The sequence below is a fragment of the Eptatretus burgeri genome, chromosome 17 (assembly GCF_056783735.1).
Source record: "Eptatretus burgeri isolate ZD-2024b chromosome 17, Ebu_testis_v1, whole genome shotgun sequence".
NCBI classification, from domain to species: Eukaryota; Metazoa; Chordata; class Myxini; order Myxiniformes; family Myxinidae; genus Eptatretus; species Eptatretus burgeri.
Genome location: NC_140977.1, coordinates 18,433,684 through 18,458,916, shown reverse-complemented (window position 1 = coordinate 18,458,916; position 25,233 = coordinate 18,433,684). Strand labels below are relative to the sequence as shown.

Here is a 25,233-nt window from a genome sequence, read left to right as displayed (position 1 = left end):
TTCTTCTTCTTCTTCTTCTTCCCTTATTCCTCTTCTTCCTCCTCCTTTCTTCCTCTTCTTCTTCCTCTTAGTCTTGCTCTTCTTATTCTTCTTCTTCTTCTGCTTCTATTCCCCATTATACAGAGCATCTCTCGAATCCCTCTCGATCGTTATCTCATCCCCGCTAACGTGTATTACCAGAGCAGTTCTTCCAGCCGAGAATGTTACGAAAAAAATCATTTTACACAAAAACATCCAACGAGGACAAAAAGAAGGTCCGACAAGCCAAGCTAGAAGGTACACCCCCCGTTTGGTATTTTCAGTTGAATGCAACAGTAAAGTTGTTGTTGTTGTTGTTCTTGTTGTTGATGTTCTTGTTGTTTTGATTTTTTTTTTTTACAGAGAGTTACATTTCAACTGTAGTGATCAGACCAGCACACAGGCTGAAAGCGACCGCTGATCTCTACACCTGGATTGGTCGCGTCCACGGCGATTGTGTACCGAGGAGTGAAGTCACCGGAAGTTCACTTTCCGCCATCTTGTCTCCCCCAAAGCATCACTGCAGCGAAGAACGAAATACAGCAGACTGGCAAAATCTCCAAATGCAAGCAAAAAACTTTGCATGTAACTCATGGCAAGTTTTATTAGTTGGTGTAATGAACTTGTGGAAATCACAGCCCTCATGTGACCGTGAGAGAATGTCACTTTACGTGGTTTAATCATCTTTTACGTCCTGTGCGCTGACAGGGATTACAGATATTGCTTACATATTATTACACCGGTTAAAGCTTACTAACTCAAGTCATGAACTATATGATAGTAACTCGTTCAATCATCTTCATGCTATTCCTGCATGCCGAAATTATTGAAAACTAATTGATGATGTCTGGCAAAAAAAAATCTTTTTCATTACAGGGTAAAACAAGGACAAATGTGTCCAAGAGCCACGTCCTAAAGGCAATAACAACAACTTCCGATATTTCGTCACGTGCCTTGATGGAGCCAATAGTGAGACCCGTCATGGAGGCTCCTGTTCATGACGAGAAAATCGTGTATTTACGAAATTACAACACATTAAATGGAATAATCTTTAAATAGTAACGTGAACTTTTTGAAACTTTAAAGCAAATGTCCGAATATGTTTAAAAGTTGATGATCGACGCTCTCAAAAGGCACCGTCTATGTGAGGATGTGTACATGTGTTTTATGTTTAAGGAGATCCGGATTATACACGTATACACGTATACACGTATACACGTATACACGTATACACGTATACACGTATACACGTATATATATATATATATATATATATATATATATATATATATATATATATATATATATATATATATATACATACATACACACGTATATACACACGTATATACACACATACACACACACATACACACACATACACACACGTATACACGTATATACACACACGTATATACACACACACACGTACACACACACACACACGTACACACACACGTACACACACACACACACGTACACACACACACGTACACACACACACACACGTACACACACACACACATACACACATACACGTGTGTATATATATATACACACACGTATATGTGTGTATATATATACACACATATATGTGTGTATATATATATATACACACATACATATACCGCGTCCTAAAGGTTTTGTAAGAAGAAGAAGAACAGCGTGGAGCTCTCTTTCAGCCAGCCAAAAAAAAAAGTCATATGGCCTACGTTTACGAGGGCATTCTGCAAGAGCAAATTCTAGTGAGGGAGGGGTTTGAAAAAATGCAAAAGCTTTGTACGTATGTGAAAATGTTGAACGACCCCTCGCAGTACTTATTGAAATCACATGTTTTGTTTGTTTGTAACATCACATCGCTTTACCCAAAACAATCCAGCAATGCCATCGTGTGCAGCAATGGGATGCACCAATCGTGATGACCGGGCAACACGAGGAAAAGGTATTACATTCCATCTGTAAGTATATTATGTAATTAAGCTCAAAGGGACCCTGCTAATCAGGCGAGATTGACCACTTACTGTAAAAGTGGAAATTTTCGCAGAACATTAGTTTTTTGCGCTTTACATGCTCAACCCAGCTACAGGGAAAATAACTTGCGAATATGTTCTGTGTTATCGGTCTATGTAAGAAAACTAAAAATCGTGAGTTTATAAACAAGCGAAGTACATAAAATTCAGTAAATTATGAAAAATGACACATACAAAAATTAGGCCTACCACTTTTACAGTACCGAGTACCTGATACCCTGATTTCTTTACAGTGTAAATTTGCGATCCACCAGGCTCTCCGTGTACTCTTGACTGAATTTTGTGCACAATTCACATAAAGGGGATTCAGAGATGTTTGACATTTTGTTTATTCTAAATTAAATTTTTGATCAGCCCACTGAATCCGGTTAACAGCAATCGTTATTTCACTTTTGGGTTGAAAGGAATGTCGATTAACACAATACAAGTACATTTAGTAAGCCAGCATTTAAATATCACAACGGTATCAACCAAACCCCTTTTAGAAGATGTTCACCCTTACATGTAAGCTCCCTATTCTTTGATTTGTGTATACAGCTTTCCACATTGTGAGCCAGAGAGGCTGAGAAGATGGGTGGTCAACATGAAACGAGACAAGTGGACCCCCACTGCAAGATCTCATTTGTGTTCTCTTCATTTTGAGGAACAATACATTGATCGAACTGGACAGAAAGTAAGACTGAGAACCGGTGCTGAGCCTACAATATTTAACTTCCCCAAGCATCTTCAAAAGGTACAGAATCATATTTTACATTTAGTCCATGGGCCCAGTCCAGAAATTCCACTTGTCGGTACCATCTAAGGAAACCAATCCCAGTTATGATTTTTGAATTGGTGTATGTGGTGTACTGGGCCTGCAGGGGCAGGGCGTGATGCGGGGAGCGTGGTGGAGGCGTGGAGGAGTGGTTTTGGAGTGGTCACGTGCTTGCACGGGATATAGGAGTGCGCGCCGCCTGAGGCGTGGTTGTAGCCGTTGTGGTCTGTGGAGCCTGTAGGTCATGTGGCCATCGAGTATGTAATAAAGTGGAGTTACGGGCATCGTACGCTCACACTCTCGCTCGTGGCAATAAAGCAGGGTTGTGCTATCCCCTCGCTCGTGTCTGCCTTGGCGCACCTCTACCACGACACTACAGTGTATATATATATATATATATATATATATATATATATATATATATATATATATATATATATATATATATATATATATATATAATATTTTGATGTGATAACCATTGCAGACTGGCAGCTTATTGGTAGTTATCATCTCTGGAATGTACCCACCCTCTGCATAATGAAAGCGAAAAGGCAAACTCGGAAACATTCACTAATGATGCAATTGCTGTTTCCACATGGGGCTAGAATGAACTGCAAACCACAAATACATGTCTGAAATGCTTTATTTATACCATCCGAATAATCCTTTCTGTCATTCCTGAAGGCAGGATTTGTTTTATGGCAGAAAGGGGCAAACAATAGGGCCGATCAAAATGTTGCTTATTAGTGATTTTCAGTACATTTTAATTTATAATATTGTCATACAAGTTCCCTGGGTAGTGCTACTGAACCACAGTAGCCTACAACATGCACATGTTGTATGAGGAAAACGTTTATGAACATTTTACAAGTTTTTACCACAGTTAAAGGAATTGCCCTTCCCCTACCCTAGTTCCAACAAGCGTCCAAAATGTGAAATTTACGGATAACCCAAATTTCACCACGCTACTGTGGCATGTTTATGTACTATGTTTTACTCATGCATATTTGTAGCCATGAATGTCCTTGTGATTGTGCCAAAACATTCACACCATGGATCAGTAGTCTAGTCTTCATCACTGTTATCAGCATCAGAGTCCTCGAGGTCTACAACCTCTTCCTCGACATCAGCGGGCTGGTTGCTGCAGGTTCGCAACTTGCACATGTCAGTGCACTTCAGGTTATTGGCAAGGCACGTGCAGTCTGGGAGTTTGCACGACCGTCCACACTTGCATGAAAGCAGTTGCAACACTAAATCCGGTGCTGGAGAACCCTGCATCCACTTGATGGCCAGCTTCCCATCATCATCAGTGGTCCATCCACAACCATTGGGACTTGGAACATAGGGTTGGCATTGCAGACAGCGCCTCCAAATAGCAGCCTGGTAGTTTGCACGGAGGACGTGCATGAAGAGGCAGTCTTCACATGGTGGAAGCTGACTGGACTCTATCTCTCCCCGTCTGGCACAGAAGAGTTGATGTCGGAGTTCATTGACTTTCGTGGTGTTGGTAGACGGCACGTACATGTGGCAGGTGACTCTTGCAGCTTCTGTAAGAGCTCGGTGGATACTTCCCATGAATGACCGAGCTGACTGAAGGCCACTTGGTAGGTCTTATCCGACTTCATTTACTTCAAGGCGCCCATCTTTCCCCGGCCTGCAAAGGAACTGACTGTATCACAACCGGAGAACACGTGCAGTCCAACCAGGGCATCACAGACACTGTCTCCCATCGATCTCACAAGCTTGTCAATGTCTAGGAACCGTGTGCGGGTTTGCGTACCACGCTTCTGGTACACGGGGCATGGGATGTCCTTATTGAAGGCAAGACACAGCACGAGGACATCTGTATCTTCGGCAGTGATCACCACAGCCTTGGACCCAGCCTCTGCTGCATGCAGAGCATGCAGAAGCATTCGGGTGTCTGCTTCCTCCTGCGTGGACTTCAGCTCTGCCACTTCCTCCCAGTGGTCCTTCTTTTTTTTTTTGTTGTTGTTGATTTTCCCCCAAAACGTCAATATCACAGAATGGTAAAATGGTAAAAATGCAAAATACATACACTAAGCTGCTCTTCTGGAACGGTTATTACATATTGAAATAATTATATAGTCCCTACCCAAACTTAGTAGCCCTAAAGTTGGTTTCCTCAGATGGTACCGATATATGCCTGGGCCCATGGACTAATTGTACTTTACTGCTGTTTTATTGTTCTTTTCATTGAAATGTTGAAATTAATTTTCCCATAAAATTCCATTGTTCCAATTTCAATATTGAGGTTGTCAATATTTGTTTATGCTTTTTAATCTACATGTGCATGTACATGTAGGGGGGCCCTCGAGGTGCTGAATGAGGAGTCGGAGCCGTTGGGATTACGGGTTTCTTGGGTCAAAACTAAGATCCAGGCTTTCGGTGACATCTTGGATGCTGCTGTCCTGTCTGTGTCTGTTTGTGGTGAGGATGTTGAGGTCGTGGAGAGATTCACTTACCTTGGCAGTGATATTCATGTCTCTGCTGGCTGCGAGTCAGAGGTCAATAGACGTCTGGGTCGGGCCTGGGGAGTCATGGATTCACTGGATCATGGGGTGTGGCGCTGCCAGTACCTGTGCGGGAGGACGAAAGTCCGAGTCTTCAGGTCCTTGGTACTTCCAGTCTTGCTCTATGGGTGCGAGACTTGGACTCTGACCAAGGATCTGAGACGGAGACTTAATTCCTTTGGTACCAGGTCTCTTCGGAGAATCCTTGGCTATCGCTGGTCGGATTTTGTGTCCAACGAGCGGTTGCTGAGAGAGACTCGGATGAGATTTGTTACCTGCATAGTCCGTGAGCGTCAGTTGCGGCTGTATGGACATGTGGCTCGTTTTCCTGACTCTGATCCTGCTCACCAGATTCTCTCAGCGAGGGAGTCTCATGAGTGGAGGAGGCCAGTGGGTCGACCACGTGCCTCATGGTTGCAACAGGTTGAACATCATCTCAAGGAGATGGGGATGGGCCTGGCATCTGCCTGGGGGATGGCCAGACGGAGGCCCCTGGAGTACTGGCGGAAAGTGGACGCAGCGACGTGCTGTTCTGGCACTTGCTCCCATACCTGACCTGACCTACATGTACATAAGCCTGATGCATCTTTGTTGTGTTGTTTTTTAGCATTCAAAATAAACCCTACCTCCATGTTGAGATTTTTTTGGTTTGTTATTTTTTGTCAATAACAGTTTTGTTACTAATGCAATGTTGAAATTAATGATTATATAGATGATATGACGTGAACATGCTTGAGTTAACATGGCCACTTTGTTGTTCAATGTTGGTAGGCAAAATGAAGCAATGGTCATTGTTTCTTTTTCTCCACGTCACATCATCTATAAAATAAGGATTTTGCCATGCTTTTCAAATCTTGTTTACACCCTGCAATTTTGATAATGATATGTGACGCATTATGGAAAACAAAGTTCCCCAAGAATGAGCGACATATACCTTCTTTGGTTAGGGAACAACCCAAAAGATTGATGACGTCCTACAAACGAAACTGGTTTCGTTTCTTGGCCGACCCCCTCCCTTCCTGCGAGAAACGTAATCCAATTATTGAAAAATATCTTCTTCAGACCCTGTTCATGCAGACCAATGTTTTTTTCACAAACGTAATCAAGAATTTTAACCTGCTACCCCCTCCCCCAAAACGAAACGGAAAAAAACGAAACGAATTTTGTTTACAGGACATCGTCGTTCTTTTGGGTTGTTCCCTTAGGACCGGCTAAAATCTATTTTTTATCCCACCATGGATCTCGTAATAGAAAAGGGACTACTGGGTTGGACCCTTCTTTAGAAATTTAAGTTTTGCTCTACCTTTTAAAAATGTTGCGGTCTGATACCCATCATAAATAACAATTACTACAAAAGAATCAGTCTCTGCTAACTGCTTTGCGTTGTAAACTACATACATGTATCGCTGCACCTTATTACCTTTTGCTGTCACATACAGGACTCACATAATTGATATTTTGATGGGGGATAATTTATCAATTTTCTTCAGAAAATTAGGGGTGTGACCCCCCATATTCTTTGAGCCCTGGTCACGTTATGCCTACTTGTGCAAGCTGATTTCGATTTTGTTCTGTTACAGTTTTTATTTCTGTGCATTATTTCATGTCTTAAGGTCTGTGGAATGGCACACATTTTCCCATGAGGAGATGGTATTTGATTCCTGTGTTTCACTTTATGGGTTTGTATTTTGATTCATATGTTAATTTCTTTGTAAATGTGTAAACTTGTTGGTATATTTGATGTTATGGTTCAATCTCACATTATGACATTCTGCTAATAGAAATTGCAGAATGATCAAATCATTTCATTCCTCATTATATTACACTAACATTTATGTGAAAGTTTCATAAAAATTGTTTATTTGAACAATGAAATGCATGGACAAGGCGATAGAAAACAAAATCTGTTCTACGGGCAATAAAGTGTCAAAGTATTGTCTTCACTTAAAATCAAATAATCAGATGAGTCATTAGATTTTAATGATCCGTGACTGCATTTGTGTTAAGTGCAGACAAACATGTTTGGATTAAAGACGAAAGGGGCATCCCAAAATTCCCGTCCCGTCCCGTCCCACCCCGAAGCCGGGGTCGGACGCAAAAAATCTCTATCGGCTCAGGTCAGGCGGGCTGAAGAAGTAATAGCCGGGTCGGTCAGAATTAGTACCGGGTCTGAGCTGGTCGGGACTACATTCAGCCTCAGGGTTTGTTCGGGTCAGGGAGTTAAAAAGGTGTGCCCCGCTCGTCTTTAGTTTGGATTTGGATTCACTCATTGCACTTACTGTATAGCGGGATGCTTTTCGTGAATTTTACTTATCTGGACAGTTTTGTGATGTGTTATTTTCACTGTTTCAAACAGCCATCCACTAAACCGTATGTGTGAAAAATATTTTTGTAGAGTTTCAAATTTACGGTTGTAAATTTAACCACAAAAAGCGGGACAATAAAATTTCCCACTATACAGTATTCATGAGGTAATGAATATTATGAATAATTGTTAGCAATTCCATTTCTTCTCATGTTTCAGAAATCTACAAAATGTAAACCATCAGCACCAAGAGGAACTGGAGATATGACATATTCTCCTCCTGCAGTTGAGTCACAAGCATCTCAGCAGGAAGTTCAGGAAATCCAACAAAGCAGTTTTGGAGATCACAGTTATGCAGCGATGGAGTCTCCAAGGAAAGTAAAGTGGAAGTTTGATGAAACTATAGCTGAATTGGAAACCTGTAAGAAGAAATTGAAAGTTGAGCAGCAAAAGACACAATGTCTCAAAAGAAAGGTTTCAAGCTTAAAGTCAGTCATAGATTCTTTGCATGATCAGAACCAAATATCAACAAACTGTGCAGAGATGCTGGAGTCAACTTTCAGTGGAGTCCCCAAGGAAGTCTTTCAAAGAATTAGTCAACCGTCAAATGGAAGTTCAAAAAAAAGTTCCAAATTCAATGAGATTATGTGGGGGTGAAATTGCTTAGCTTGGGATGTTGCACTCGCCTGAATTTAAGTGGTCACCACCGTGTTTCATCGATCTGAAAGACGCCTTCCCTTAAATGCTGAGTTAAGTGAAGGTTATAAAACGTTTTTACAATATTTTACAATGTTTTCAAAATGGTTTCAAAAATCTTTGTTCATAATATTGCAAAGTTGCCAAAATATTTTTTATTAATATTTGACAAAAATGTTTTACACTAACATTTAGACTACATCCTTTGATAATATTTATTTTAAAACGTTTTCATAGTCTTATCTAGTCTCAATATTTATATCATTTAAACATTTTAAAAACTCTTTGGAAAAATGTTTTGTTTGCTGGTTTCCATGTACGTATGTGGTAAAGTTTTTGAATGAATCTACATAGTGTACGAAGTAAATGTTGTGTTTTTGATATTTGTTGTAAGAGGAACTGCATCTTGCAATTACAGCAATTTAACTCATCAAGCTTTTATGTGATTTTCATCTCATTATTTACATGCATGTTTTGCATTAGGCCAATTCATTTCTTTGAAAGTGTTCTGTAAATGTTAAGGGCAATGAAATAATATGTAAGCCTATTGGGGGTGGGGATGGAAGTTTGGGTCGGGCAGAATAAGTTTTTATATATATATATACTTTATGCAGAATTGGGTGAGGATTTTTTTTTGGGGGGGGGGGTCTCGACTAGCGGGTGAAGATTTTTTTTTTACCATAAAAACTTCCATGCCGCCCCCTGAGAATCTAATGGTGCACCTCTTATTTTGGAGAGTAACAGATTAAAAACCAACAAATTAAACCCTTTAAGTTTGGAAATTTATTCACATATGCCTTCCCCAAAATCGCTCGCCTATGCGAAAACAAATTTTCCCCACAAAAAAAATCATTTCCTCCGCACTCTCTTTTGTACATTAAAAGTTTTGACCCTCCCACTTATGTTGAACCAAAATTCGCCCCCTCCACCATTTTTTCCCTCCCCTGCTCCAAAAAATGTCGAGGAAAACCTAACCTTAAAAAACACTAAAAACAGCAAAAAAATATATATTTTTTTTAAATCCCTTAAAAAACGTAAGAAAGTTGAAACTTTAAAAAATCCTTAAAAACATTAAGAAACGTAGAATAACATATGCCTTCCCCAAAATCGCTCGCTTATGCGAAAACAAATTTTCCCCACAAAAAAAAAATAATTTCCTCCGCACTCTCTTTTGTACATTAAAAGTTTTGACCCTCCCACTTATGTTGAACCAAAATTCGCCCCCTCCACCATTTTTTCCCTCCCCTGCTCCAAAAAATGTCGAGGAAAACCTAACCTTAAAAAACACTAAAAACAGCAAAAAAATATATATATTTTTTAAATCCCTTAAAAAACGTAAGAAAGTTGAAACTTTAAAAAATCCTTAAAAACATTAAGAAACGTAGAATAACATATGCCTTCCCCAAAATCGCTCGCTTATGCGAAAACAAATTTTCCCCACAAAAAAAAAATAATTTCCTCCGCACTCTCTTTTGTACATTAAAAGTTTTGACCCTCCCACTTATGTTGAACCAAAATTCCCCCCCCCTCCACCATTTTTGCCCTCCCCTGCTACAAAAAAATGTCGAGGAAAACCTAACCTTAAAAAACACTAAAAACAGTAAAAAAAAAAAAAGAATTTTAAAAAATCCCTTAAAAAACATAAGAAAGTTGAAACTTTAAAAAAATCCTTAAAAACATTAAGAAACGTAGAATAACATATAATTGCCTAAAATAACAAAACATATTTTAAATGACATTAAAAAAACATGACTTTACTTTTGTTTTGTTATTGATGAAGTGACCTGGAGCCTAATGTAACTTCGATGTTTCGCCTGTTTGCTTTCCGATCCAACCCTGTGTCAGGCCTCATAATATGCATTGATCGCCTTCTTGCGATTGCCAAGGAGCTCCAAGGGAATTTTTCGGAATTCGATTGAGTAATAGGAACAGTAATTTACTTCAAAATCCATTAAAATATTAGACAGAAGTTGAAATATATTTTAAGAAATATATTTTGCAAAATCGGCCGGGCCCGGTTCAACGTTGCGTGTTACTACAGTTCGCCTCTTTTGGGGGAGACAAGATGGTGGACAGTGCACCTCCGGTGGCTTCACGCATGGAGCTGTCGTGACCAATCCAGGTGTAGAGATCAGTGAAAGCAACGGCTTTAATAACTAAATAACCCCAGAAGGGAAATGACATGGAGTTCCGGCAATGCCAGATCAAAAAGATCTAGAAGCAACACCCACAACATCCTTTCCCTCCAATGCACATATGAATCACCATTTAAATGGATATAACCCAGAAGCATAAAAACTACAACAAAGAAAAAAAACAAAATCATCAGCATCCAAATTACATATGGAAATCAATCATCAATCATCACATAGTCTTTGAAACGCTCTGGACGTCCAGTGATGTGAGAAGAGCGTTGAGAGTGTGTTGGAGTGTGGTGAAGTGCAATGTGTTGGAGTGTGCTGCTGTGTTTCTGGCGGGAAAGACTCCGGTAGCGAAATGGTCTCCTCTTGTTGAAATTCCCTCCGGAGGTGTGGCATCGGGGGAAGGAGCCTCATCCATGCTGCGGAGATGCCTTTCGCTTTCGCCGGTACACATCCCCCTCTGGAGTGGTGATGATGTAGGAACGTGGTGTTTGGTGTTTATCCGTAATGACCGCTGTGGTGTAGTGGCCTGCGGGGGCAGGGTATAGTGCGAGAAGTGTGGTGGGGGTGTGGAGAAGTGGTTTTGGAGTGGTCACGTGCCTGCACGGGATATAGGTGTTGCGCTGCCTGAGGCGTTGTTGTAGTCTGTGGAGCCTGTGTAGTCTGTGTAGTAGTGTGCATCCGGGCGGGCAATAAACAGTGTTCAGCAATCCTCACGACTGTCCGAGTCCCGCTGCCTTCCGGACATTACAACCGCTGGTTCCCAGGTCTTGTTATGCTGTACACGAACGCTTTCCCCGGTATTAATGGCATTAGCTCTTTAGCACCCCAGCAACATTGCTGTTGCTGCACCAACAAACGCCGAACATCAACTGGAACTTGTGGTTCCAGAGCCAGGTCACTGCACGGCAGTTGATCTCTGAGCCTCCTGCTCATCAGCAGCTGTGCTGGAGAGTATGGAAGACCTGCCAGTGGTGTGGTCCGGTAGGATAGTAACATCAAATTGGTATCGTGGCCACCCTCGGTGGCATTTCTGAGCCCCAGCTTGATCGTCTGCACTGCACGCTCAGATTGTCCATTAGATTGAGGATATATAGGGCAGGAGGTCGTAACCTTGAACCCCCATTCCTGGGCGAATTTCCTGAGATCAGGACTGGCAAATGGCATGTTGTCCGTAACTAATTCCTTGGGGGTGCCATGTCTGGTGAAAACGAACTCGAAAGCTTCAACGACGTTCTTTGCAGTGCGCCCACAAATACTTATGACCTCAGGATACTTGGAGAAATAATCCACAATCAGGAGGAAATGCTTTCCAGCGAAGTGGAAAATGTCCGCTCCCACTTTCTGCCATGGCCCCAGGGGAAGATCATGTGGCAAAAGTGGCTCTTTATTGTTAGCTGGTCTGTACTTGGCACACGTTGAGCACTTGGCAACCAGACTTTGTATATCTGAGTTGATACTTGGCCAAAAGACCACTTGGCATGCCCTGGCTTTACATTTCTCTTGCCCAAAATGGCCTTCATGTATTTGCCGCAGAATGTCAGACTGGTGTGCGGCAGGAATTACCAAACGCTTACCAACAAAAACCATGTCATTTGCCATATGCAGCTCTTCCCTGAGATGCCAGAAAGGTCTGATGAACACGGGAAGGTTGGTCCGGTGTATTGTCCAGCCGTTCAGAATGTAGCCAGCCAGTATTTGTAAATTATTGTCATCTGCAGTGGCACCACGCAATAGGCCCAACTTGCTCTGGCTGACTTGCAGATGGGTCATTCGCTGATGCACCCTCAACTGCATGTCCTCGAAAATGGTGCCATACGTCGGGACTGAGCTGCTCGGTGCCCTTGAAAAGGTGTCTGGAATGTACAGCAGCTTCCCAAGAACGTATTTCACAAACACGTTATAACGCATAAGTCGAAGTAGCATCAACTGAAGCCTTGGGGAAGCTCTTTATAGTGGTTTCTTGACAATTGTCACGAGAGGTTGATGGTCGGTCTGCACCTCAGTCTTGTATCCGTAGACATAGTGGTGAAACTTCTCCAAGGAGAATATCACTCCTAACATCTCTTTCTCAATTTGGGCATAGATATCTTCTGCAGCGGACAGTGAACGAGAAGCATATGCGACCGGCCAGCCATCCTGCAGCAGACAGGCTCCCAAGCCAGTTGATGATGCGTCAGCATGCACAACAGATGGTCTTGATGGGTCAAAGAATTTGAGCACCGGCGAAGACAATATGGCTTGTTATAACTTACTAAATGCCGCTACCTGCTCTGGGTGCCATTGCCAATGTGAATCTTTCTTGAGCAAATGCCGATGCATGGTTGTGATTACCGACATGTCAGGAAGGAAAGGTGATAAGTAGTTGATCACATCCAGGGCACACTGGAACTCAGCCTTGCTTGCGGGTGTTGGCATATCCGCGATTGCTTGGACCTTTTCGCGGTCTGCTTTTAAGCCTTCAGCAGAGATAACGTGTCCCATAAACCTGACCTCTGATACCTTCCATTGGATCTTCTGGCAGTTAAATTTCACTCCACTAGCTCTGGCCCGGTCAAGGAGTTTCCTCACGCTCTCATCGTAATGAGCTTCATCATTGCCCACGATGATCATATCCTCAGCGATAAAGTGTACACCTTCAATATCGCCAAAAGTACACTCATTCATATTCTGCAGCACCTCACTTGTGGAACAAAGGCCAAATGGCATTCAGTTAAAGCAGTAACACCCGAATGGGGTACACTTCAAAGCACTGTCTGAATCAAGCACCACCTGCCAGAATGAATCTTTCTGGTCAAAGATTGAGAAAAACTTTTTACCTCCCATTTGGCTGATTACTCATCAGTGGTTGGCATCTGGTGATGCTCACGTTTTACGGCAGTATTTAGCTTACGGTGGTCGAGGGACAACCTCAAAGACTTGTCTTATTTTTTCGACGATAACCAAATTATGTACCAAATCCGTAGGTGCGTCAACCCGAGATATTACGCCCCTCGCCACCATGTCAGAGAGTTTCTCTTTGAGAGGGGCATATAAACTGTGGGGTACTCTCCATGGAGCCTCTATAACCGGATAAACTCCACCTTTTAATCAGATGTGGTATGGGTGAACAAACCTCCCCAAACCTGCAAACACATCTGCGAAATCAAGCCTGACTTCACTTTGCTTGAGTGGTGTGTGGTGAGCACGAACAGAACATACACTTACACAGGCCTTATTAGCACCTAGTCGAAGAAGATCCAGGGCAGCACTTACTTGTAATCCCAGAATCGGAGGTGCCGAGGTGTCAACAAAGTAGAACTCAAAACTCCCCTCTTTGTTGCCTGCTTTGCACACACAATAAGTCAGTCAGTCTTGCCTTTATGGGTCACCTCATGTCCTCTATATGCAGTCAAAGCAACAGAAGATTCCTGGATTCATTGCTAACTTGTTGAAAAGGGACAAAGGCACAACACATGTCTGCGCACCATTATCCAGTTTGACCTTCATTATAGCTCCTTCTATTGATTTGCATGCATAGCAGTTCTCACCTGGTGCTACCGAATCAATGCCGTCAATCTAATTCGTCAACCAAATCGCCCATCTCTTGTGTGTCCATCCGAAGAGTGTCGACAGACTGCCTGGGTTTGGCTCTACATACTCTTTTAAAATGACCCTTCCGTCCACATTTGTTATATTCTCTGCCAATGGCAGGGCAGTCATGGTCCCTTCCCCGCTGGTATCCACATCTCGGCAAAACATCCTGTTGATCCACAGCACGATTGGCGTTATCGCGGGATTCCCTACCACAAGCATCGCGTCTAGTAAACATCACGGCATTATCGTGAGCACCACGTCTTGCAAACCTCAAGACTTTCCCCGCGCAGCTCGTTTACCTCCAGCGGCGCGGCAGATATCTACAGCTTTGGCAAGGTCCAGGTCCTTTTCACGTAAAAGACGTTCTTTGATCCGCAGATCGGACATTCTGAAAACAATTTTATCCCGAATCATGTTTCCACCTCGACAAACTCGCATGATCTGGCCAACGTTCATAGATCCATCAGGTAATGGCAAAATGGCTGCCCACCCTGCTGTTTGGTCTCCCAGAAGTTGTGCCGTTCATACACCAGGTTCTCCCGAGGGTTGCAGTAATCATTGAACTGTTTTATCACCTTTGACAGTACCTTACTGTCTGACATGGTGTCGAACACAAACGTGTTGTACACCTAAATTGCCTCCACCCCAGCACAGTGAAGGAAAATGGCGATTTTCTGACTCTCCGTCGCAGAGGTCTGCCCTGACGCCTCTAAAAACAGCTCAAATTGCTGGGACCAGCGGTGCCAGTTCTCACTGAGGTCCGTGGCGTCCAAAGGGAGGTGGCATCCAAATCAGACCAGCACACAGGCTGAAAGCAATGGCTTTAATAACTAAATAATCCCAGAAGGGAAATGACATGGAGTACCGGACCGGTAATGCCAGATCTACAAGATCGAGTAGCAACACCCACAACATCAACCAATGGAGGGTTAGATAAAATCATGGTCAGATTAGAAAGCTCTGCCCGCCATCATCGTTCTGGGCAAAATTGCGTCTGAAGTTCTTACTGTCCAGCTGCACTTGAAAGATGCCAGAAAGCTGCGCTGACGACGGTTGTACCAACCGAAGGAGGAGAAACTGGAATTTCCTTTCATCAGTGAGTAGTATAGTCTGAGTACATCATGTCATGGAGTACATAACGTCAAACAATAACTAGTTAGTCGTACTTTACTACAAGACCATGACCAGGTTGAAGTTAACCGTAGTTGTAGACTGGCTAGCATCATCATTGGTAAATCCAAGCAATCGACGAGTTGGTTAAATCATGCATCAGTTCAACATGGTAGAGTGTATACCTCTGCCACGCGATGCCTGATCCACGAGAACATATCGGGCTCAATACATTTTTGAACTATCATGCGATACAGGACTATATCGTTTTTGGCCCTATCTCTCAATGGTGAAGAATCACTTAAAAAATTAAATAAGTCTCATTTCCGGATCCGGATCCGGATCAGGATTTTCACCAAAATTTAATCAATTTGGACTTGCCACACGTCTAACATGTCCACCAAGTTTCATCCGGATCAGTGCACAACCTTTTCAGATAACATGCTGTATATCAGTTTCGCCCGATCTCTCAATGGTGAAGATTCACTTAAAAGATTCTAGTAGTCGGATCTGGATCCAGATCTTCACCAAAATCGAAGCAGTTCATCATGTCACACTCCCAACCTGCCCACCAAATTTCTTCCGGATCCGTCCACAACTTTTTGGAGATATCCTGCACACAAACAGACAGAAAGGGCGTGAAAACATAAGCTCCTTCACCTTCAGTGGTGGAGGTAAAAATGGGACCGCCCATCCTGAAGATGATCTGTATCAGGAACAAGTCACTCAAAACCCTCCACACACCCCTTAAACCCCGAATATTATTTTTATTTTTTTATAATTCCATGAACAAACGTTGGTACAAAGCGAGAAGGTGCAGATGAAGGTTGTGGGAAAGTTTCATTGAAACTGTGGCTGTAAGTGTTGGAGAAGAAAGTAAATACAGTATCTATTTTATGGGGCTCAAACCCCCCCCCCCCCACACACACACCCCTCAGACCCTGTTTTTTAATGCCGTGAACAAATTTTGGTACGTCACGGGTGATGAATGTTGTGGTCAAGTTTCATCGACATAGTTTGTATAATTTCAGAGAAGAGAGCAAATACCTATTTTTTAGGGGTTGAACCCCCCAAACTCCCTGTAGACCTCTTTCATGAACGCAGATTTTGATGCGGTTGATGAAAGTTGTGGTTAACTTTCATCGAAATTGTGTGTGTAGTTCCAGAGAAGAGAGCAAATGCCTATTTCGGGGGAGGGGGGGGTCAAACACCCCCACCGTAGACCCCTTAAATGAGCGCAAATTTTGATGCGGTCGATACACCTTCGTTAGGCATCAGATATGAAGCTTGTGGCCAAATTTAATGAAAATTGTGTCTTTGGTTCAAGCGACAATGACTGAAGTGTTTTCGGACTGACTGACTGACTCACCTGCAGACACCAATTGATCGCATAAGCTCAATGGACTAAAATCCAGGTGAGCTAAAAACGAGTTTCATTTGGCAATAATAATAATAATAATAACGAATGTATAATCCCCCACCCTGGCCCAAACACATCTGGCATTGATGAAAGGCCAGCAGGCCTGCCTCAAGGGCGTGAAGACCAACGAAAATTTGGTCCATCGGACCGACGGGCCCATTACAATCCCATAATCTTATATCTATCTATAATTCCAGCAATCTCTGTGTGTCTGTCTGTCTGTCTGTCTGTCTGTCTGTGACCGCTATTTCTCGACAACCGCTGCTCCGATCTAATTCAAACTTGCCAGGTATATTGCTGGGGGCCTGTGGATGTGTCTTTTCAAGGTTTGATATTAATCGGACAAGTGGTTCCCAAGTTATGGCCATTTATTTACCAAACCAATGACAGGACACGGTGCTATGACGTCACAATGACGTCACAATTTTTTTTTTTTTTGCACGTATGTGCACGCACTAGTAAATACAATATAAATACGGGCCCACACGAAAGTGGTGTCGAAATACTGTTCAACTAATGATATAATGAGGCTTCAATGAAAGGGGGGAAATATCAATAAATTATCTCATAATTGCTACGTCAAATTGAGTGTGACGTCACATAATTCCGTATATGATGTCACATTGACCATTTCACAGGGAATCACTGGGTTATCGGATTTAATAAAACCCACCATTTAATTAATTATTTACAAACTTTCCTTCATTCCCACGACTGTGTACTACACTGGATCAGTGTATGAACAGACAATGTAAATGGAACTAGTGGATTAGAACGAACCATTTCCACAGAGATTTCACGTGAAAACGCAACTCGGCACATCCCGGGTTCTCCGAGCTCGGTTGCTCGGAATGGTGATAGCGGACAAATCTCGTCACGTGGCCATCTGATTTGCAAGTGCTGATTGGGGAACGTGCAGGTTCAGTCTTGGTGGACGGAAGTCTGTGGGAAATACCAACGGTTCGGGGTGCATCGTCCAGCTTGGCGTGTCGGAACCTCTTTTTCCTCGTTTTTTTTTCACCGTTGGATATTTTTTGTGAAGAACGATGTCTAATGGGATTGTCGGCTTGAAGAAATGTTCTGGTGTTATACACGTCAGTGGGAATGAGATAACGATCGAGAGGGATTCGGGAGATGTAATATTATATACTTTGACATTGAAGAAGAAGAAACATTAAGGAAGAAGAAGAAGAAGAAGAAGAAGAAGAAGAAGAAGAAGAAGAAGAGTCGTGCGAGTTTCAAGCGGGGATCCGTGTTGCTAGGACACGCAGAGCGACAGAAACATTTCCTGAAGCGAGTTGTGAGTAGAAGTGTTGTGAAGATTTCTGTTTTTTTTTTTTAAACATCTTCTTGAGTCGCACTAAACTAAGTGATACAGATCATAACATGTTTCTTCACGAGATATCAGCAGTTTTCGGTATAAGGGTATTGTGGGGCCCTCCCGCATTCCCACTTAACTTTCCAAAATAAATATTGTGTATCTGTATTAATAAAAGCTCTGCATTTATATTTACAGATTTATTCTTTCATGAAAAATATAATTTATGCATACACATATATTACTTTGGTTTTATGACGATAAACGTTCTGTGTACGAGTGGGCCCGTCGGTCTGATGGACCAAATTTTCATTGGTCTTCACAGCCTTGTGACCCACGTGCTGCACTGCTTGAGCATAAACACGAGCACGAGCATGAACATGAGCATGAACACGAGCATGAACATGAACATGAGCATGAACACGAGCATGAACATGAACATGAGCATGAACACGAGCATGAGCACGAACATGAGCATGAGCACGAACATGAACATGAACATGAGCATGAACACGAGCATGAACACGAGCACGAGCATGAACACGAGCACGAGCATGAACACGAGCATGAACACGAGCACGAGCATGAACATGAGCATGAACACGAGCATGAGCACGAACATGAGCACGAACATGAACATGAACATGAGCATGAACACGAGCATGAACACGAGCACGAGCATGAACACGAGCATGAACACGAGCACGAGCATGAACACGAGCACGAGCATGAACACGAGCATGAACACGAGCATGAACATGAGCATGAACACGAGCATGAGCATGAACATGAGCATGAACACGAGCATGAGCACGAACATGAGCATGAACATGAGCATGAACATGAGCATGAACATGAGCATGAGCACGAGCATGAGCATGAACATGAGCACGAACATGAGCATGAACATGAACATGAACTTGAACATGTTACATGAGCTTGCCTTTCACGAAGCCCGGATGTACTTGGGCCAGCATGGGGACAATATGTACGTTATTATTGCTGCTATATGAGACTACTATTATTATTATTATTATTATTGTAAATACTAGTGCGTGCCCGTATGTGCCTAATCCCGTACACCCATTACAGATTTTGTCGTTTGCTTTTGTGGTGCATGCCTGTACACCCAGCGTCGCGTGTCAAGCGAGCAGCTCGTGCTTCATCCGTTTCTTCTGCACGACGCCTTGCCTCGCGCCCAGTGCTGTCTGCCAAGCGAGCAGCTCGTGCTTCATCCGTTTCAGCTGCATGACGCCTTGTCACGCGCGTAGCATCGCGTGTCAAGCGAGCAGCTCATGCTTCGTCCGATTCCATTGTGCGTGCACGACGTGCAGCTTCGTTCCTTCACTCTCGTAAATAATGACTGGATTGGGGCATTGTTTCAATCGTATCGGACCAACCGTATCATAAATGGCCATAACTTGGGAAACACTTGGGAAACAGCTGAAACGGATGAAGAACGACGATATCAAACCTTGAAAAGGCACATACTCAGGTCCCCAGCGTCAATTGTGACATCATATCAAAAGAAAAAAGAATTGTGACGACACTCATGATGTCATAGCACCGTGTCCTGTCATTGGTTGGTAAATAAATGGCCATAACTTGGGAACCGCTTGTCCGATTAATATCAAACCTTGAAAAGGCACGTACTCAGGCCCCCAGCAATATTCCTGGCAAGTTTCAATTAGATCGGACCAGGGGTTGTCGAGAAACGGCAGTCGCAGACACACATACAGACAGACAGACAGACACACACACACAGAGATTGCTGGAATTATAGATAGACTCGCACGTACTCGTGCCCGTACGTGCGTGGCCGTACGTGCAAAAAAAATAAAATAAACTTTCAAACCGCGTGCCGGAAACAACAACCACACAGGCCGTTCCTTCTATAGACACACACACACACACACGGATTGCTGGAATTATAGATAGATTATTGGTATTATTTATCTCCACCACCAAAGGTGAAGGAGGTTATGTTTTCACCCCTTTCTGTTTGTGTGCAGGATATCTCAAAAAAGTTGTGGATGCATTCAGTTGAAATTTTGTGGGCAGGTTGAATGTGTGACGAGGACGAACTGATCAGATTTTGGTGAAGATTTGGATCCAGATCCGACTACTAGAACTTTTTTAAGTGATTCTTCACCATTTGAGAGAGAGGGCCAAAAACGATATAGAGCAGGATATCTCAAAAAGTTGCGGACGGATTTGGATGAAACTTGGTGTACACATTGGGTGTGTGACCACAACAAATTGATTCCATTTTTACCTGGCAGAGGAGGATTACCCTTGGCGATTACCTGCGACTTGGCCTGCGATGTCCATACTTTGTTGGACCACCATATGATTAGTGGTGGCTTTAGTAATTTGCAGGCCCCATGCAACACAGTGGGGGCCTTGTCATCATACTAAAGTATGCTATTTTGTGTGTGCATGTCTGAGACAAATGGATTCAGTATTTATTTATTTATTTTCCTGAATATGGTATTGTCGAGGCTGTTAATAGTATTAGTACACTGAACAGATCAGGACACAGCATCTCTATCTTTGGGACCATACTCTGTGCAGAGCGTTGGTGCTGCCTCAGCAGTCTCCTTGGCTATTGGGCACAATCCTGGACGGGTCGCCACTCCGACACAGGATACCAGCAAGCTGGCACTCATTTTGGCATATAGGACACAACAGGACAAAAGGAACTGTTGAGAGAGGGGGAAAACCAACAGGAGAGTGAAAGCCAAGGTAGAAGCTGACTCTTGGACAAACAATTGGTGTGGGGGGGGGGGCGGGGGCAGCAGAGGATTTATGGCATGGACAAGATTGATACATAAGGAAACTCTCAGGAGGGAGAACTGGAAATTTGGAAATTGGAGGGATTGCGGTGGGTTGAGGGGAGTTGGTTAACGAGGGTAGAAAAGATCATGGTTTTAGATTGGGGGCAATATGAGATGGGAAACTGCTGTCTTGAAGACCTGGAGGCAAGTTAATGTTTTGTATCCCACTGCTGGGCCACATTTTGTTTTTTTTCAATTATTAGGGTACCCAGTCTAATGGAGTGGGTAACCTATTGTTTTTCTTCTGTTTATTTATTATTATTATTTATTTATTATTTTTCTTTTTCCGCCGGCGATTTTTGGTTTTTTTTTCGCTTTAAAAATCATTTTCTCAGGAACGGTAAGTCCGATCGCAGGCGCCAGTAGTGACCACTATTTTCGTTGTGTCTGTGTGTCTGTCTGTTTGTGACTCTCTCCAGAGCATAGATAGCTCCGTGACGTTTGATGCGATCTTGATGAAACTTGGACACAAGCAAGATATCATGGTCCAGTTGTGTCTTTTTGTATGAGGGGTGTCCCACGCCCCTTGTGGGCGGAGCCATACCCACTTGAATTTTTTAGTTATTTAAAAAAAAAATTTTCTCCATTTTTTTTCTCGCAGTTTCATTTCCTCGAAGCTGTGCATAATGCCCATGAGTACAACATATAAAAAAATCTGATTTGGTTTGGTCAACTTTGACGGAAGAGATAGGTTTTTATGGTAGGGCTTCCTCAAAAACTTCCATTAACTCAATAGTACCTATCGTGGCATTGTTCAATAATGCCCGCGAACCATCGTCGCCTCCCGGCTAGTTATTATTATTGTTGTTGTTATTATTATTTGTATACCACGTCGAGGTTTGTGGAAGAGCTAACACACAGAACATATAACAAGGCAGGAGACAAAGAGGAAAGAGAAGGAAGCACAAAATAGTGGGGAACATAGACGATAGTAGCTCTGCGGAAGGGAAAGGGATGGGGTGGGGTACACCTGTTAAACAAGATGTACACTACAGGAATTTTGAGGAAGGAAAACAGTTAATTTTAAGGAGGTGGGTTTGGGGTGGATTATTGGGGGTAGAAAAGATCATGGTTTTGTTGGGGGAAGATTTGAGATGGTGGTGAACAGCTGTTTAGAAGACCTGGTGGGAGGAATGGGATTGAAGAGTGTGGGAGTTTGTTTCAGAGGTGAGAAAAAAGAAGAATGGGAGTGATTGCATACATGTGCATTCATCAATATTTGTGGGGGAATACGTTCCCTTTGAGAAATTGTGTGTATGCAGTGCTTAAAGAAAGTCTACACCCCTTTCAATTTTTTTTACCTTTTGTTGCCTTCTTGCCTGGAATTAAATTGCATTAAATCAGACTTTTTCCACCCTTATTTACACATCGTAACCCACAACTTCCTCGTGAAAAACAAATTCTACAAATTTCAGAAAATTAATTCGAAATATAAAATTAGAATATCTTGGTTGGACAAGCATCCGGCCTCCTTAGAATAGCAATCGTAAATAAGAACAAGTCTGAAGACGACGATGGTTCACGAGCGGTATTTGACGATGTAGATTGTTTAAGAAGTCAAGGATGAGACAATGTGATAATTTTTGACCGAGTTATAAAAATTATCAACATGATGTGGAACGAGTGACAGGTTATGAGCTGCAAAATGTTGAAAACCCGGTTTCGTTCAACAACTTTCAAAATTTGACCTTTGCATAACCTTTAAAGGTCACAAAACAATGTTGTGGACATTAAAATAAGGAAACAGGATACGTGCTATAGCTTATTGGAGTTAGTTCGTCGAAGAAGGTCGAAAACCCAGTTTGATTCCCACAACTTTGAAAATTTGACCTTTGTGAACTTTAAAGGTCAAGGATTATGACCTTTGGTGCAAAACTTCTTCTGGAACATTCCAGGAACAATATAACGTCATATAGGCTATATGGCATTTCACACTCCTTGGATTATCCATACTTTGATGAAATCAGCGTAAAAACAAACTTTAAGGGGGCGCCACAGGCAAGGTGTTCGAGATAGAGCAAAATGGTTTCAAGACTTTAGGTGGGGAATGACCTCAAGATTATGCATAAAAAATATTGTCATCCTCGCTCTCAAAGTTTTGGCGGTCGTATGATTTTTATGTCAAAATTCGAAATTTTCTAAGTTTGTGACCTTGTGACCTTGACCTTGGGACGAAAATTGGATAATGGAGCTCCGTGGGGCTGTGCAGGTGCCATTGAGCTAACCAAATACCAAAACCCCTGCCAGATTCGACAAACCCCTCGTTGAAGATGGATTTTTGTGTCAAAATTTGCAATTTTCTAAGTTCGTGACCTTGGGACGAAAATGAAAAATCGAGCTCCGTGGGGCAATGCAGGTGCCATTGGGCTAACCAAGTACCGAAACCCCTGTCAGACTTGACAAACCCCCGAGGAGAAGATGCAAGTTGAAATCGGCTACCCCCTAAAAACATGTTTTTTGGGCGTGGCTCCGCCCATAATGGGCGCACTACGCCTATTCTCAGGAAAACACAACTGGATCATGATATAAACCTCCTACCACAATTTTATCAGGATCGGATCAAAACCCACGTAGCTATGCTCGGGACAGACAGACAGACACACACACCAATAACGAATATAGTGGTCACTTATTTTTTTCGAGAAAATTTTTTTTCGTGAACCAAAAGGAGCAATCAGAGATTGCAGACCCTTGCCAGGACTTGTTTTGTGTGGCGTTTGTGTTCTGGTGTGTTACATAATTAGAACTGCTGCTTTATAACTGCTGGCACTGATGACCGGGTACCAAGACATCCTACTTTGGTGGAAGCCCACCGATTGGACACCTGACCCTGATCCATGACTTTTTTATGATTAAATTGAATTTAGAATGGGATTAAAATTAATTCAAATCAGACGGAAGACCAAATAGGTACAGTCCAGCATTGGAGTCGTCAAAAGGAACCCGAATAAGCAAAAAGTAAAGATGAAGTCATCAGGAGGAACCTGGATAAGATTCACATTTCGGCTGCTGCGACTCTACCCTCAAACCCATCCAGGCACAGCCAATTGCGCCTTATTCAAAACATATTTTTAAAAATTAAAAAGAACCCAGATCAAAAAAATTAAATAATTCTGGCACCCATACCATGTTTCCAATGAAGATGAAATTTATAATGTATTCCCCATCACTATTAGATGGTAATTGTGAAGTTTCACATCGATTGATTAAGCGGTTCTCGAGAAAACATTATTTAATGTTGTTCTTCAATCCAATATGGCTGCCAAACCATTTGACCCATCCTATTATTCCTTAACAAACATGTGCACCCAAGGCTTGGGGAACATTTGTGTGAAGTTTCCCCTTGATCTGTCCAGCTGTTCTGGAGAAGAATTTTATGGGTTTTTGGGCAAATCCACTATGGCTGCCAAACCATGTGACCTATGACATCATATATGTGACCTTTTGTTCCTCATGGTTAGGCAGTCATAGATGTAAAGTTTCACCTCGATCTGTTCAGCCACTTCAGAGAAGGTTGTTGAAGGTTTGTTTATTTATTTATTTTTCAACAATATGGCTGCTGAATCATGGGACCAATGACATCATCAAAGTTTTTTTTCTGTGGACCATTTTATTCCTAGATGACCCTCAAAATTTTTTATACAGATCAGATGTAGTGTTCTACATATGCAATTATGATGTCATAATGAAGACGCCCATGACGTCATAAAATAATCACTTATTCCCCATGAGGAGTACTTGCTGTGTGCCAAGTTTCAATTTTTTCCTTAGTGTGGTTTCAGAGATGGAGTTTAATTGGCCTAAACACCAAGTTAATTGCCCTTCATCTGTGTTCAACTGTTGTGATTCTGATTGTTTCAGAATAAAATCAGCTGTTCCTGGAGGTTTCCTCTGCTGGGTAGTGCATTTCACAGAAAAGATTCGACCATGAGCACCAAGGAGCTTTCAAAAGACCTCCGGGATGAAGTTGTGGAAAGGGACAGATCAGGGGATGGGTGTAAAAGTATTTCAAAGGCCTTGAATATCCTTTGGAGCACAGTCAAGACGATCATTAAGATGTGGAAGTCGTAAGGTACCACAAAGACCCTGCCTTGATGAGGCCATCCCTCCAAAACTGGATGACCAAGCAAGGAGGAGACTGATCAGAAGGGCCACCAAGAGGCCAGTGACAACTTTGAGAGACAGGCCTTTATGGTAAAGAAATGGTAAAGACAGGCCTTTATGGTAAAGACAGGCCTTTATGGTACCGCAGGTTGGTCGGTGGTCTTTCTGTCTTCTACCGACTCCTCTCCAGCCTTGCCCCCCCTGCTCTCTCTGCGATTTGTCCCAACCACATTTCCACAGGGCGCTCAAGGTCCGCCAACAACCCCCTTCTGGTAAAACTACCAAAATCACGAATCACTGCTCATCTTCACTCTTTCATTCCTCTTTTTTCCCGCCTTTGGAATAAACTTCCTCACTCTATTCTTTCCCATTCTTCCCTCCAGGCTTTCA

The 25,233-nt window shown here is 42.6% G+C and overlaps 1 protein-coding gene and 2 long non-coding RNA genes across 3 annotated transcripts in view; 2 read left to right on the top strand and 1 right to left on the bottom strand.

Moving 5' to 3' along the window:
• The first annotated feature begins 294 nt into the window (after positions 1-294).
• LOC147009459 (uncharacterized) lies at positions 295-9,795 on the top strand. The gene is made up of 3 exons (XR_015052870.1): positions 295-613; positions 2,586-2,781; positions 7,861-9,795. It is a non-coding gene; the product is annotated as an uncharacterized LOC147009459 (long non-coding RNA).
• On the bottom strand, positions 7,922-17,594 carry LOC147009458 (uncharacterized). The gene is made up of 3 exons (XR_015052879.1): positions 17,365-17,594; positions 13,734-15,777; positions 7,922-8,060 (listed from the first exon to the last, which is right to left on the bottom strand). It is a non-coding gene; the product is annotated as an uncharacterized LOC147009458 (long non-coding RNA).
• Positions 17,595-17,732: 138 nt separating this feature from the next.
• LOC147009457 (uncharacterized) overlaps positions 17,733-25,233 on the top strand; it is a 40,608-nt gene continuing 33,107 nt past the window's right edge. The window contains exon 1 of the mRNA XM_085861976.1: positions 17,733-17,884. The gene's annotated coding sequence lies outside the window, so the exon portion shown is untranslated. The remainder of the gene's footprint in view (positions 17,885-25,233) is intronic.